The sequence below is a fragment of the Herpailurus yagouaroundi genome, unplaced genomic scaffold, assembly GCF_014898765.1.
Source record: "Herpailurus yagouaroundi ecotype Mexico unplaced genomic scaffold, PumYag 29, whole genome shotgun sequence".
Taxonomy (NCBI): Eukaryota; Metazoa; Chordata; class Mammalia; order Carnivora; family Felidae; genus Herpailurus; species Herpailurus yagouaroundi.
This window is the reverse complement of record NW_024412377.1, coordinates 88,278,360-88,290,231: the sequence shown is the minus strand read 5'-3', so window position 1 is coordinate 88,290,231 and position 11,872 is coordinate 88,278,360. Positions and strand designations below refer to the sequence as shown.

Sequence of the window (11,872 nt, the reverse complement as noted above, 5' to 3'; positions counted from 1 at the left end):
TTTTTTTTTTTTTTTCCTTCCCCTCCCCCATGGGTTCCTGTTGAGTTTCTCAGGATCCACATAAGAGTGAAACCATATGGTATCTGTCTTTCTCTGTATGGCTTATTTCACTTAGCATCACACTCTCCAGTTCCATCCACGTTGCTACAAAAGGCCATATTTCATTTTTTCTCATTGCCACGTAGTATTCCATAGTGTATATAAACCACAATTTCTTTATCCATTCATCAGTTGATGGACATTTAGGCTCTTTCCATAATTTGGCTATTGTTGAGAGTGCTGCTATGAACATTGGGGTACACGTGCCCCTATGCATCAGTACTCCTGTGTCCCTTGGATAAATTCCTAGCAGTGCTATTGCTGGGTCATAGGGTAGGTCTATTTTTAATTTTCTGAGGATCCTCCACACTGCTTTCCAGAGTGGCTGCACCAATTTGCATTCCCACCAACAGTGCAAGAGGGTTCCCGTTTCTCCACATCCTCTCCAGCATCTATAGTCTCCTGATTTGTTCATTTTGGCCACTCTGACTGGCGTGAGGTGATATCTGAGTGTGGTTTTGATTTGTATTTCCCTGATAAGGAGCGACGCTGAACATCTTTTCATGTGCCTGTTGGCCATCCGGATGTCTTCTTTAGAGAAGTGTCTATTCATGTTTTCTGCCCATTTCTTCACTGGGTTATTTGTTTTTCGGGTGTGGAGTTTGGTGAGCTCTTTATAGATTTTGGAGACTAGCCCTTTGTCCGATATGTCATTTGCAAAGATCTTTTCCCATTCTGTTGGTTGCCTTTTCGTTTTGTTGGTTGTTTCCTTTGCTGTGCAGAAGCTTTTTATCTTCATAAGGTCCCAGTAATTCACTTTTGCTTTTAATTCCCTTGTCTTTGGGGATGTGTCGAGTAAGAGATTGCTACGGCTGAGGTCAGAGAGGTCTTTTCCTGCTTTCTCCTCTAGGGTTTTGATGGTTTCCTGTCTCACATTCAGGTCCTTGATCCATTTTGAGTTTATTTTTGTGAATGGTGTGAGAAAGTGGTCTAGTTTCAACCTTCTGCATGTTGCTGTCCAGTTCTCCCAGCACCATTTGTTAAAGAGACTGTCTTTTTTCCATTGGATGTTCTTTCCTGCTTTGTCAAAGATGAGTTGGCCATACGTTTGTGGGTCTAGTTCTGGGGTTTCTATTCTATTCCATTGGTCTATGTGTCTGTTTTTGTGCCATCACCTAACTCAGTTTTAATTGAAATATTTTTATTCCTTTTGAAAGACTAAAAAAAAAAAGCCTTTAAACATAGTATTCATTTTTACAAACTGTTTTAAAAACTCTTAACTAAAAACAAAAAACCATTCCGTTTTTATTATCACCATCATTGTTATTTTTATTATAATCAAAATATTGAATTATGATGCATGGATAGTGGTCTCCGTTTTCATTGGATAATTGGGGTTGTTTCTAAGCCTCTCTTTAAGCTGTGAGTGGGCACACAGAAGTTAATAAATACCCGGTTTGGGAAGAGAAAGCTTATGGACTGAGTGTTTGTGTCCCTTCTCCGCCCCCAAATTTATAATTTGTGTGTTGAAGCCCTAGCCCTGATATGATGATATTTGGAGGTTGGGCCTTATAAGGATATAATTTGGTCCATATGAGGTCATGAAGGTGGAACTCCCATGATGGGATTAATCTCCTTATAAGAAGAGGAGGAGACACCAGAACTTCCTTTCTTGGCCACATGCTGATATAGCCAGATAGCAGCCTTCTGAAAGCCAGGAAGATGGCCCTCACCAAGAACAAATCTGGGAGCACATTGTTGTTGGACATCCCATCCTCCAGAAATGTGATGAATAAATGTCTGTTGTTTAAGCCACCCAGTCTATTTTTGTTATTGTTGTTATAGTAGCCTGAGCTGAAATACACTTAAGACAAAATCTCTCAACCACAAGGAGCATAATGTAGCAATGATGGAAACATGTAAAGGAAAAGAGCCTGGGCAAACAGGGGAAGAAGAATTGGGGAGAAGGCACCAGTGTTTTGTTTTGTTTTTTAAACTATTTTAGTCCCCAGATAACCCTCACTACTTAGGCGCTTTTAGGCTTGCTCTTCCCTCCTTCCTTCCTTCCTTCCTTCCTTCCTTCCTTCCTTCCTCTTTCTTTCTCTCTTTCTCTTTCTTTCTTCCTTCCTTCCTTCCTTCCTTCCTTCCTTCCTTCCTTCCTTCCTTCCTCTTTCTTTCTCTCTTTCTTTGTTTCTTTCTTTCTTTCTTTCTTTCTTTCTTTCTTTCTTTCTTTCTTTCCTTTTTACTAGAACTAGCCAGGTGGCCTCACCTAAATGCAAGGAGACTGAGAAATGGACTCCCTGGCTCCATAACCACTCTGTAGCAGCAACTCTGCACTATAGACAGAGCACACAGCTGATGGTCTGTAGCACAACATTTTGTGTGTTACTTTAAGCTGAGAAAATGATTTTTACAGCCATATACTCTTTGCATTCTAAGGGCACTTTAAGTTATGAGCCAAATATTTTTAATGCCTAAACATTCAGTCAGTTCAGTTGACCAGCCAGGTAATTGAGTGGAGGCAATCTACTTGGTTGTTTGACTGAATTTACAATTACTGGGCTGAATGGAATGTTTACTTTGGTATAAAAAGTTTGTGCAGTAGTCTTATATAGATATAATCACATTGCTGCCAGTGTAAAATTTGTCTTTGTCACTATATTTATTTTTCTAGACACTGTCACCTTCTCTAATTTACTTTCCCAAATTCCTTGTAGAATGCTCCATTGCCCTAGGTTATTCAGAATGCTTCTTTCATAGCTTAGCTGAGAATATACTGACCAGGTTTGTCTCAGCATTTTTTCAACACAAGCTAGTTTACATATTTTATTTTTGCTGTGAATACCAGATGAGGTCAATCCTACAGATCTCTTGTTTAAAAAAATAAAAATCTCTTTTAAAACCGTGTTGATGGTCAGACTATTAAATATATTGAAAAGATGTCCTTAAAAACAAATTATATTTAAAAAGGTCTTTGTTACAGATTTTTAAAGGAAATTTTTAATTTTATCTCTATTTCTTAGGCTTTCAGTCTGTATTTTCCTAGCTTAGATTTTAGGGTGTTATCTCAGGCTTACATTAATGCCTAGCAATATGCTTTTATAAAGCCAGACTCAATTTGGCAAACATCTCTACAGTTAGAGAAATTTGGAGTTGAACATTTAGCATTGATTATGTACTTATATTTAAAATGCAGGAATTCAATAAAATGATCCATTGACAAATATAATGAGTGCCTTTTCTGTAAAGGTTGCACAAAAAATGAGTGATTATCTCCAAGGAATTTACACTCTGGACCGAATCATAACATCTGGCACAGCAAAATTTCATAGAGAGGACAGGACATATGTAAAAAATGTTAACTAACAATCAGAGATAGCCCATAATAAGAGCCTAATGGGTAGAGTGGGAAATCAGCTGTGTAGGAGGTCAGCGGAGAGAGGGATCATCAAGGTCTGAAGCAACTAGGAAGGAAACGTAGATGGCATGAGTCTGTAGGACGGATCTAAACAGAAGATGTTTAGATAAGTTGAAAGGTAAGGAGGTGGGCATCTCAAAAAGGGATACATGCAAATGAAACTTCAGAAGCTAGAATCCATATAATGTTTTATTAAGTGATAGTGAGTAGACTTTTCTACAGGAAACTTCAGCTTAGTGAATGAAAATAGTTTAAACGTTGGACAGATAGGTTGCTCTCAAATTGTGGAGAGCTCTAAATGCCAATTTGATAAGTATGGCCTTTATTTTATATTCACCAGGGAACCACTGGAGATTTTGAGATGGTCTATTTATTGAGAGCAACTTAGATCCTAAATTTGTCACCAGCTCTGGATTTCTCTCCCAAGCCAGGATTGTGTGAAGTCATTACAATTTAAAGCATACTGTCGGTCGGTCATTCCCTGGACTCCAACTTCTGTTTCACCCCCAACATACAGAGTAGAGAAGAAATGAACTACTACATGGAGATTGCTTTCTCCTACTTATCAAGACAGAGTGGTGTACATTCACTTCTTTTGGGGGCATGTGTTCCAAGAAGCAGATTTCCATTACAGACTTGAAACTGAGGTGTGTGAGGAGCACACAGATTTCTTCCTTTGAACTTTGAAGGAGATAATTTGCTGTTAACATAAAAATAAGACTATTCACAAATCATTAGCTCTGAAGAAAAATGACAACAACATCGTGAGGTACTCCGCCTGTTGGACAAATACAAAAAGAATCAATTGTGGCATACCTCTTGACTAAAGAGCATCAGTGAATAACTGCCTGCAGAGCTTGTTATATTTCTGAGTTGTATGTATGGTTTACAGTTGCGGCCATGTGGTAATTGCACCAAGTTGACCATATTAATAGTGAGTTTATCTACACCATCTGCTGTTATATTGACATCTACGTTTTTCAACATAGCACCCTATTTTTGTTCTGTTATTTCTTCTTTTCCTTCTTCATGTCCAGCCATCCCTACTGATATCTGCACCATTTCATGTTATCAAAAAAAGGAGGCTTTCAGTGGAGAAGTGATGGATGGCAGGGATAAGTGACCAAAGAATTTAGTAGAAAAAAGTTGTAATTCATGGCCCCATACAACTGTAAAAAGGTGAGTCTTCGGGTAAGAAAGTATATGGAGTAAGCGTGAAAGAGACAGGAGGGTTTAAAAGAATCAAAGGAAATGGCTGACAGGATAGAGGAGAATGAGGACCATACATGTGTAGGATAACGGCAGAACAGTTCAGAGATTAAGACGGCATTAATGTGATCATCAGAAAGATACTTCCAAGTTTTGGCAACACACTCCAACAGCAGTAACTCCAAGGAGCCTTCTGAAATCAGGAGCCAACAGGTGAGGTTTCCTTTAACTTTATTCTTGAATTGCAGTCAAGATTAACTTGTATAAGCCCCATTTTCTGATGTTTTAGTTTGTTTCCAAAGCGCTGTTCCTTCCAGTTCATTTTTTCACTTATCCTCACAAGGTAGCTGTGATAGCTTCTGAGCAAATCTCCTGGCACCCAACTCTTAGCTAATTCCATTAGAAAACACTGACTTTGTGTGTGAAAGGTGAAAAAAATTCTATTACATCGTTGCTAGATTTTTAGAACTATAGCTAAAGTTCAGGAAAGGCTTGGGGTTCCAAAGAGTAGAAAGATAGAGAAAAGAGCAAACGTATATATTCAGTATAAGCCAACAGAATTAACCTGGGCATTATTTGAGCTTTTGTTCCCTGAAGCCATGGATCAATGGTGCAGAAATAGACACTCACCTCTGACAAAGAAAAAGCATGGATACTGGCATGGGAGGGCATGGTTCCTTTTCTTTCAGCCCCAGATCAAATTTAAACCTGTGATTTTGGAGCTTACTCATCAGAGGAGAAATATCATGAGCTATTTGCTCTCTCTGCTGTAACACAGCTCTGGCAAGCCTGGAAGTTGTGTTGAGATCGTCAAATCTATAGTCAAGGACCATCTTTGTGAATCATGAAACCATATGCCACTGGTTGTCTGAATTGGAGGAAAAAAACACCCCAAAACAAAAAAACCCAACTCTACACCAACGAAACTAGTGATGTGCTTAGACAGTGCCAAGGGCCATTTGACCATCTTACACCTTCTCAATCTATGCATTTAAAAAATTTGTTGCTACTGCCTGAACCATGTAAAATACCAGAACTCCTGTAGTGCTAACAAGGAATAAAGATCTTGCACCAGATGGTGCCTCTTGTCTCCATCTATCTCTAGCCCAAACAATCTGCCAGAGTTTTGAAGAAAAATACGATGTGATCATGTTGCAAAGTATATGAAGAAACAGTATGAAAAGTAATCTGGCTCAAGCATTGGAATCCAGAAAGAAGGAGATTATTATGACTGTGAGCCTATGGATGAGAGGGTATTGTTATCCCTGAATTTTAGTCCTTAAGACAAATGGCATACCTGGGCACAGCTGGAAGGTGAGTATCTCACCGAGATGTCTCTTAGCATCTCTGCAACATATTGACATCAATGAATATAGTCAAAATTTCAGAAATTCATCTGGATATTTTTCTTATATAACATAAAATGAACAGTTTGATGACTTTTATAAAATTGGGTTTAAGGGATAGTACACAGAAGAACTCCATTTAACTTTTTTTTTCCTATATTTAGCCTTTCAAGTTCTGAATTTGGTCATCTTAGTGACAAGAACTTTGGTACAGTTTTTATGTCCCTTTTGCAAGATATTGTTACAATTTTCTTTCATAAGCTTGGATGGGATTTTTTTGGTCATTTTTCTGCTTCTCTATAAGCCCTTTGTGGCCACCATGTTTTCAAGTATCCTGCACTTCCATACTTTGATCAAGGTATTGGTACCCCTTTGCCATAAAATCCTTGACAATTTTATCTAACACTTACAGGATCCTAACGTGCTTTATGGTCAGGGGATATTTAGTGGGAGAGAAAGAATCTTTCAGGTATTTTCTAGATGCAACTCATCTGAACAGACGGTTTAGTTTTAGGTTTACTTTTTGTGCTTGGCCTGGAGTATGTAAATGGTGAGCCTAGAAAATAAGGATGATATGATAGAATTTAGTTCATTGCTGCCGTCAGCATGTGGTCTGCACACTGATTCTGATCAGCAAATGTGTGAAAGGTCTGTGATGAGGCAAATACAGAAATTGAGAGTCAGCATTTAGAAACTTCTACAGCAATTTGACATAGCTGTGGCATCCAAGCATGTGATCACTTTTCCAGAAGTTCATTTTATTTTAGTTTACCTAAGTATCAGTCCATGATGGATTGGAGGAAATAAAAACCATGTTCAGTAACCATGTTCAGACAGTTTAAGAGGCCTCACTCTAGAGTCCATAACTGCATCATGTTATGTAAGATGGATTGAAATAAAGACAATGGGTCCATGCCCAAAGAGGACGTTATAGCAATAATCTAGCTATGCGTTTACCATCCGTCAGGAGCTTTAATGATAACTGTGAAAGGAAAAGGACACAACAATCACTCTGGGAAGGAGTGGGATGTAGTTCTGAATTGAATGGGCTGTGCAATCAGGAAACATGTGCATCCCCAAGCCTGGTAAGCAGCATGGATGGCATTGCTACCAGTTCACATAAGAGAGCCTCAGTGGATAAAGAACCCTGCAAACACTAGGAATTCCGGCTTTTTAGTTTTCAGTTGGTGCTGGCAAAACATCTATTTAGAAATTTGCAGTGAGCCATGAAAGACCGTGGATCTCAACTGAAGAGTTCAATATTAGAAATTTAGAACAGATGGGAAATTCTCCCTGGTAGTTTGACAAAGAGAAAAGAAGTTCCCTCTTCACATTTTCTACTATTTGAGATGATATGGTTTGCAGTTTTTCTTTTCCCTTTCAAGGTAGATGTAGTACGTGGAAGCAAATGAAGGACACATACATGCTCAGAACACTTCTCTCTTTGCAGGGTGTGTTGGCACATTGCGAGCACTTGAAAAACGCCGGAGCTGGGTTAGCCCATTGAAAAAGTCACAAAGCCTACTTAATGATGATGTATCTAAATGATATTTTAAGTAAAGCTTTTGTTTGTTTGTTTGGTATTCCACATTTGAATTTCATCAAAGAAAGAAAATCAGAAATGAGTAGTGATTAACTCTTTCCAGGTTATCTCCATAAAACCTTTTTTCCCTCCTTTTAACCTCTTAATAGAGTTGTGATAATGTTTTCAGTGCTAACAATAGTATCACTATGATTTCTGATTCCTCATTGTACTCTTATTAGTGATTTTGTTAATTTCATTTTTTTGTGTGTTAATTTCATTTTAAACATTTTGTCAGTCTATACGATTTTTATGGGCTGTGAAAATGATCCATAGGAACAATTGTTTTTATTGTTGCTTCTGTGGAAATTCTATTACAGAATTATGGCTGAGGGAAAGGGTGACACCTCATCTAATTCAACACACACACACACACACACACACACATACACACACACAAACACACACCACGTTCCTACCAGATGATCTCTTTGACTCCTTGGTGCAGGGAGTAAAGGAAATATTGGGACTCAGGTAAACATTCATCTCTCTGGGTCTAGGAGACACTGGCATTCACCAAAAATACAGTGTGGATTGTTTGTTTTTACGGTATATCTCATAGAAGTATTAGCTTCACAGTTGGAAAGAGGTCCTTTTTTAAAAAAAAATTTTCTATTATCAAATACCTAACCCATTCCCATTTTAGCCCTGCTGCCAAGGGAGGACAATTCCACTTGTTACTGGTCTCTGAGGGAATGAGGAGGAGAATGATCTTTCTCCCTGGGCTTTGGGAAGTATGTTGCTTGCTGGGTGTGAACCTGGCCTTGAACAAATGGCAGAGTCCAAGACCATGTATGCCAAGTAATCTCCCTTAGCTCATTAACATGTACAAAACACATAGGCAAAATGGTAATTCCTGTTTTATTTTTTCCCTTTTCTTTCTCGACCATCTTTCTAAAACTTCACATTGCCTCTCCTATTCATGTCTTTGTGTTCTTCCCTCTGTACGGGCATCATTTGATGGGCAAAGAGTGCCTGCTTACACACTGCACGTCATTTGGGCTGTCGTCGAGTGTGCAGGGTATTTCAATGTGATTGCATCTGTATTCATCTACTGACAGAAGTGGCAATGTTGCAGACAGGGATATTTGCTATCGAAACAAACAAAGCGTGTGGTGTTATAGATTTGTATGCAAAACCTTCACAACAAAACTAAGTAGCTATTTACTTTAAATATGCCAATTAACTGTTACTAATGTACAGTGCAATTCTAGGTTAAGGATGATTGATAGTAACACGCAGTGAAATGTTCTTAAACTACAGTCAGGAAATGTAAATGTACAAAATGGAAAGAACCAGCAGCTGACAGCACTAGTTACATGTTTCAAAACAACACTTTCAAATTGTTCCTTCATCCTTTCTCTATTCTGCATTTCTACAGCCTGGTAGCCAGCACTATACTAAGAAAGTTTCAGAAAAGAGAAAATGTTTTAGTACGAAGTAAACATCATGGGCTTAATCTCATTTGTTTCACTCAGGCAGAACTCTTAGGAACCACAGTGGGAGTTTTGCTTGACTGAAGAGAATAGTATTGTCTCTTCTAAATGTCTGACATTGAATCTGTTGCTATTACAAAACTAATTAAAAGGAGAGATGACTTCTCCTTTAGTTGCTACACCCTGTCTCCACCGACACTCTTCTTCATTTGCCCTAGACTAACACTATCCAAAAAAAATACAAAGAAAGCCACAAGTGCTAGCCACATACATATTTTTAAATTTTCTTGGAACTAAACTTAAGAAATAAAAAGAAACAGATGACATTAATTTTAATAACATTTTTATTGAGCCCAGTATTTCCAAACTATTAGCATTTTAACACGTAGTCAATATAAAATATGAATAAGGTATTTTGAATTCTTTTCTCCATACCAGGTCTTTGAAATTTGGTGTGTATTTTGTGCATATAGGTTATGTCGATTTCAGAAGAACCACATCTTAAGGTTTTGGTAGCTTTCCGTGGCCAGACTCTACTATATGGGATAGAACAGTTCTGTATTTTGCCATTTAAGGACCAGTCTAGTGTGAGTGATTAAAATGATTACTTTGGATGGTCAGGAAAAGCTGGATGTGCATCCTCTATCGACACAATGATACAATTGCTGTTCAATTCTGCCAGTCACTGTTAAAGCCTGTCATTTTGTTGGGGAAAGATGAGTTAAATTCATAAACTCAGTCAGCTGATTGATGATTTTACACAGCTACCTGGCTTTTAAATGCTAACATATGTGTTCCAGGGATACATTATAAATATTCTCATACTAAAATCTCAAAAGAAAAATAGGGAATTACTTAAAAAGTAAAAGTATAATGTCAAGGGCCTTTTGATATGCTTTAAATGCCAGTCGAACATTTTCATGACGCATTTTATCACAACAATAAAAATTGGGTGTGTATTGTTAGAAAAACTATCAGTAAGTGAGGATACTGTCTAGTAAACCCTCTAAGAAGGAAAACTGGATCTACTTAACTCCAGTTAATTATTTATTAACACTAACTATAAACTAGAGAACATAGCGCAAACATGATTAAGCAGAAATTGAGCCTCAAACACGGGAGGAGATAATAAAAGAGGAGCTTTTTGGGGGAGAGCATTAGATTTTTCCAGAGTCAGACAAATTATATTAATTTACTGTTTTCTGTATGCAACACACTGGTAAAAGATGTGGAGGCAAATGACAACAACAATAACAACACAGTTATGTCATGCTTGTTCAAGGTTAGGGAAGACATTTATGTGAGGACAAACCTCCAAAACAAACCATAATAAATTAAGTGCTGTAATTAAGGTAATTATCAGAAGCACTGAGATACTCTTTAAGTATGTTGTCTTTGAAGAGTCGTGGAGTATTGTGGAAAGGCACCCATTTCTGCCCTTCTGCTTTGCTCTGCACTCCCCACCTCTGCAGGCTGCATTTCAGTTTCCCAGATTTCTGTGTCAGCTGACTCTCCAGTGGGTGAAGCCAGTGGGAAGCCCAGTGGGAGATAAAGGGCTGGAGGAAGGGACAAGTCAGGTTATTTCCCCTATTTCTCTGTGCCTCGGGGGATATCTCTGGAAATGTCTCAGGTAATGTCTTCTCTATAGCTGTAACTCCTGCTCTCCATTCCTGTCACAGTTGCGTCTTTCTCCAGGTGACCGTCACCTCTGGCCCTGGAATCACAGACTCCTCCCTTTTATTGTCTAGCCTAGAAGTCCTAGTGACTTCCTGCTATTTCTGATCTGCGGTTGCCTCACCACCCCCTTGTTCAGTGAACCTTTCGGTGTCTGTGTAACCAATTCCCTGTACTAAATCCACTCCCTTCCACTGTTTTAAATACTAAGACTCACCCTCCCCAGTTGAATTGTGACTGATATAGAATGAAAGATAGATTCTGGAAACAAAAATGAGCCAAGTGCCAAATGAATTATTAAGCAGATTGCATATGTGCACCCAAAAGCAGGCAGTGATCACTAACAGCCAACATGAGTTCCTCAGCAGCAATCATGACCAATTCACTTCGCTTATTTAATTGGTGGTTACAGACGTACTGGCATTAGTACGTGAGCAGTGCCTTTGAAGTGATCTCTCATGATGTCCTTGTGGTTAAGAGACACATGTGCTGGATGATACAGATTTAGTCAGGTTTATAGGCTGTACTGGAAAATACCTAGAGGGAACCATGGCTGCTATTCAATATTTGAAGAGGGATTAGATTAAATCTTTGAAACACTAGAGGCTAGAGCCAGGATCAATGTTTGAAGTTCAGGGAATCTGATTTTGGCTCAGTAAATGGAAGTGCATTCTAAGAATTAGACTTCTTCAGAAATGGAATAGGTGCTCTATGAGGAAGATGATTTCTGTCCCTGTTTGTATCCAGACACATTTTACCAGATTTTTTTTAAAGAGATCCTTGCATTTCACTTGAAATATGTTAGTCTGAAAGTCTCTTCCAACTGAAAGCTGAAGAACGTATGAATATGGTTATCCATGCTTGATACTAGCATGACACCAGATGTAACTTTGTCGTTGGATTAGATTTCAGAAGGAGCCCCAAAACTTTCACTGCCTCCAGGTGATCATGGTTAATGTTAATGATCATTGTCCTGCTGAAAACCAATTAATCAAATTTCCTGGTTTATAGAAGCACAAATGTACGTTTTTTTTAGTTCAGGGATAAAAGGCTTTTGTCTCACTTTGAGAAAATCAACATATGAAGGAAGGGGCATAAAGCATGAGCAAACACTACGTAAACATTAATGGATGCATTTAGAATATAAAGATATGCATACAAGAAATTT

General features: G+C 38.3%; 1 long non-coding RNA gene across 4 annotated transcripts in view; it reads left to right on the top strand.

The window, feature by feature from the left end:
- LOC121013430 (uncharacterized) overlaps nucleotides 1–7,588 on the top strand; it is a 125,220-nt gene extending 117,632 nt beyond the window's left edge. For all 4 annotated transcript variants that reach the window (XR_005782707.1, XR_005782701.1, XR_005782703.1 and 1 more), the window contains one exon: nucleotides 3,798–7,588. This is a non-coding gene — a long non-coding RNA (uncharacterized LOC121013430). The remainder of the gene's footprint in view (nucleotides 1–3,797) is intronic.
- The last annotated feature ends 4,284 nt before the right edge of the window (nucleotides 7,589–11,872 follow it).